General features: G+C 41.7%; 1 long non-coding RNA gene and 1 pseudogene across 1 annotated transcript; one reads left to right on the top strand and one right to left on the bottom strand.

The window, feature by feature from the left end:
* Window positions 1–698: 698 nt before the first annotated feature.
* LOC131381522 (uncharacterized) lies at window positions 699–1,182 on the bottom strand. Its single transcript, XR_009210328.1, has 3 exons — window positions 1,134–1,182; window positions 842–974; window positions 699–742 (listed from the first exon to the last, which is right to left on the bottom strand). It is a non-coding gene; the product is annotated as an uncharacterized LOC131381522 (long non-coding RNA).
* A 1,266-nt stretch (window positions 1,183–2,448) lies between these two features.
* Window positions 2,449–3,840, top strand: LOC116484937 (elongation factor 1-alpha 1-like; annotated as a pseudogene).
* Window positions 3,841–4,515: the final 675 nt, after the last annotated feature.

Raw genomic sequence — 4,515 nt, 5'->3', positions numbered from 1 at the left:
GTGCCCACCACCACACTCAGCTAATTTTTATATTTTTGGTAGAGACAGTTCCACTATGTTGGCCAGGCTGGTCTTGAACTCCTTACCTTAAGTGATCCACCTGCCTTGGCCTCCCAAAGTGCTGGGATTACAAGTGTGAGCCACCGTGCCTGGCCATTATTTATGTTATTTCTGTTGAAGAGGCAGTAATTGGAAGAGCTGAGATCTGAACACATGCTTTTCTAGTTGGAAAGCCTGTTTTCTAGATGTTATTATGCTATCAACACCATCTCCTTCCTCCCCTTCCTTCACCCGCACCATCTCCAAAATCCCTGGAACTTAAATCTTTGCCCTCTATGTGATTTCTACACATGGCATCAAAGTTTCTGGCCAAAAAGCATGCTGTGTGATTGTATTCACCTTTGACAATCAAGGTGGAGCTGCACGTGTGTTTGTGTGTTAAGGATGAACACAGCAAAAGAAGAGATACCTTGGTTAATTGGAGTGTCAGATTCTGGAAGGTTTCTTAGAGAAAAACAAGAGAGACATGAATTCATTCAATTTATTCCACAGATAGTTATTGTCATTGAGTCTGTAGCTTTCGGAAAAGAAAGGACTCGACTCGAAAAGAAAACCACTCAAACGGTCTTCCTCATTCCTACTTCCAGGTGCTCATTAAGGAAGTTTTGTTTCAAAATACTTTGATTTTAAAATGGAGTGTCAAGGGGTCCTGGATCAACAGCTCTGACCGGAGCTCAGTCTTCTATTCTCAGAAAAGGAATAAAACACATTAGGCTAAGGAATTAAATCTCCGTCCCACTCCCACCTTCTCTCCCCTCTTTTCCTTTCTCCCTGCCCTGACCCTCCATCTGAATGTCTTTGTCCTGGCTATGCAGAGAGCATGAGAGAGACTTGGAAGCAGCATGGTCAAGTGTTCTGTTCAGCACAAACTCTGCTTGGTTGGCAAAGCGCTTCTTTTCTCCTTGTCAATATTTCTGTAAGTGAAGAGAGAGGCACATGAAAAGAGAAACACACCTCTCCTGCTTCCTCAGTGACTGTTTTCTGTACCTATGGCAGTTGCTGTGATACTATCTAGGGATCTCCCCAGCATGCCACAGTCCTGTGTTTGAACCTCAAATCCCTGGAAATCTTACCCCTAGTGCAGCAGGAGTTTGCTTGATCAGTCCTGAAGTGTTTTGGAAGCAGAGATCATGATGGCTGTTGGCAGTGGTTGACATATATGAAAGAGAATAAAGATGAAACCCATCAAGTTTAATTTCATTCTAGACTTTAGATGGAATTCCACTACTGAATTCCAGAGGTTAGAAGGCCAGGCCTAGCTCCCATGCCTGCTGGCCTTTGTGGAAAGAATGTTAATTAGAATAGCAATGTGAAAATGACTGCTGTGTTATTTGCCTAGCTTTAGGTAGAATATAATTGATGATAATAAAAAATATTTGAGTGCCTTCTCTGTATTAGGTTTTACAAATATTATTTCCTTAAATCTTTATAACAAATCCATGAGGTGGGTAGGTCATCTTTTACCCGTTTTTATGTATAAAGAAACTGAGGGCCAGATGCGGTGGCTCATGCCTGTAATCCCAGCACTTTGGCAGGCGAGAATTTTACCATTGAACCACCAATTCAATCTCAGCAATTTGGGAGGCCGAGAGTGGGCGGATCGCCTGAGGTCAAGAGTTTGAGACCAGCCTGGCCAACACTGTGAAACCCTATCTCTACTAAAAATACAAAAATTAGCTGGGCATGGTGGCAGACACCTATAATCTCAGCTACTTGGGAGACTGAGGTGAGAGAATCACTTGAACCCGGGAGGTGGAGGTTGCAGTGAGCTGAGATCCCACCATTGCACTGCAGCTTAGGTGACAGAGTGAGACTCCATCAAAAAACAAAAACAAAACAAAAAAACAACAACAGAAAAAAAACAAACTGAGGCTCAGGGTTTTTGGAATATTTCCCCAAAGACATTTAGCAAAGACTGGGACTCAGAAGCCCAGGAATGCTCTTTCAGTTTGATACACTGTATATATTATATGTATCAAAGTATTTTCTGTCTTTTAGGAAGGACTGTATCCTGTGGAATGGAATATATGTGGGAAGAAGTAGGAAACAGCCAAGAGCTCACCATTATACTATTTAGATAGTCAGCTCTAGAGTCCTAAGAGGAAACTAGAGTAAATGATGCTTTGCAAGAAGTCATAAAGTCTCTGAAAGAAAAATACTTATGGTATTAACAGGTGATAGTGACTTGGGAGATAGATATTTAAAAGTTACAGGGATGAGAGATTCAGAATTTGTTAAGTGGACTAGAACATAGAAATGGGATGCACCTTCAATATCAGTAGCCAAGAGAAAGCTGGAAAGCATCCATTACAATAAAGTTTGGGTGTTTTCACAATGGATTTGCTGCTAGAACACAAGTATCATGAAAAACATGGCCTAAAAGCCAAAATGGGAAAAGAGAAGACTCCAACCAACATTGACGTCATTGGACACTTAGGTTCAGGCAAGTCCACCTCTACTGGCCATCTGATCTACAGATGTGGTGGTATGGTGGTATTGGCAAAAGAATCATCAAAAGATTTGAGGAGGAGGCTGCTGAGAGGGAAAAAGCTCTTTCAAATATGGCTGGGTCTTGGATAAACTAAAAGCTGAGCCTGAGCCTGATGTTATCATTGATATCTCCCTGTGGAAATTTGAAACGAGCAAGTGCTATGTGACTATCATTGATGCCCTAGGACACAGAGACTTTATCAAAAACGTGGTTACAGGCACATCTCAGGCTGGCTGTGCTGTCCTGATTGTTGCTGCTGGCGTTGGTGAATTCGAAGCTGGCATCTCTAAGAATGAGCAGATCCAGGAGCATGCTCTCCTGGCTTACACACTGGGTGTGAAACAACAAATCCTTGGTGTTAGCAAAATAGATTCCACTGAGCCACTCTACAGTCAGAAGAGATACAAGGAAATAGTTAAGGAAATCAGTACTTTCCTTAAGAAAATTGGCTACAACCTTGACACAGTAGCATTTGTGTCCATTTCTGGTTGGAATGGTGGCAGCATGTTGAAGCCAAGTGGTCGCAGGCCTTGGTTCAAGGGATGGAAAGTCACCCGTAAAGATGGCAATGCTAGTGGGACCATACTGCCTGAAGCTCTGGATTGCGTCCCATCACCAACTGGTCCAACTGTCAGGCCCTTGCATCTGCCACTCCAGGATGTCTACAGAATTGGTGGTACTGATACTATCTTTGTGGGCTGAGCGAAGCCTGGGTTTCTCAAACCCAGCATGGTGGTCACCTTTGCTCCAGTCAACATTACAACTAAAGATGTGTTGAAATGTACCATGAAGCTTTGAGTGAAGCTCTTCCTGGGGACAATGTAAGCTTCAATGTCAAAAATGTGCCTGTCAAAGATGTTCATTGTGGCAACACTGCTGGTAACAGCAAAAATGATCCACCAATGGAAGAAGCTGGCTTCACTGCCCAGGTAACTGTCCTGAACCATCCAGGCCAAATCAGTGTTGGTTATGCCCCTGTAATGGATTAACACACAACTCACATTGCTTGCAAGTTTGTTGAACTGAAGGAGAGGATGGATCACCATTTTGGTAAGGAGCTGGAAGATGACCCTAAATTCTTGAAGTCTGGTGATGCTGCGATTTTTGGTATAGTTCCTGGCAAGCCTATGTGTGTTGAGAGCTTCTCTCACAATACTCCTCTGGGTTGTTTTGTTGTTTGTGATATAAGATAGACAGTTGCTATGGATATCATCAAAGCAGGGGACAAGAAGCCTTCTGGAGCTGGCAAGGTCACCAAGCCTGCCCAGAAAGCTCGGAAGGTTAAATGAATATTACCCCTAATACCTGCCATGCCGGTCTTCACCCTTTATGCCTGAGGTTGCATTTTTTTAAAATTTTTGCATTCAGACCTTGGCAATGAGCTGGAGCAGTAGGATATAAATAATTCCCACATGCTTAGCGTTCCAATAATGGAACACTAGGCATAAATGGGTTTTAATCAGTGGTGGAAGAATGGTCTCAGAATTATTTGTTTCAATGGACCATTTAAGGTTAATAAAGGCTGGTTAATGATAACAGTGCATTGTAAAAAATTCACAAGGAAAGGAGAATGTTTTGTGGATTTGTGTGTGTATGTGTGTGTGGCAGTTTTAAGTCACTAGTTTTTAAAATCAGTACTTTTTAATGGAAACAACTTGACCAAGAATCTATCACAGAATTTTGAGACCCATTAAAACAAAGCTTAATGAGGAAAAATAAAGTTTGGGAGATAAAGGAATATGAAGAAAATTTCAAGAGCTTAAATTGCTTCTGTGGATTGATCCTGGGGTCACAGAGTTGAGGACTGAATTTCTGATGGTGATACAAGGATGAGTAATGACAAGATGGTTGGTTTTCTTAAAATATTAGGAATTCTCACCAGATATATTCCAACTTCTCTGAGTAACTTATCATGGATTCAACTATCCACCAATTTTTCCAAGTTATTTCTTTTAAAAAATTAA

This window comes from Hylobates moloch, unplaced genomic scaffold, assembly GCF_009828535.3.
Source record: "Hylobates moloch isolate HMO894 unplaced genomic scaffold, HMol_V3 SCAFFOLD_16, whole genome shotgun sequence".
Lineage (NCBI taxonomy): Eukaryota > Metazoa > Chordata > Mammalia > Primates > Hylobatidae > Hylobates > Hylobates moloch.
The sequence above is the reverse complement of the archived record's forward strand: the minus strand, read 5'-3'. Positions and strand labels throughout refer to the sequence as shown.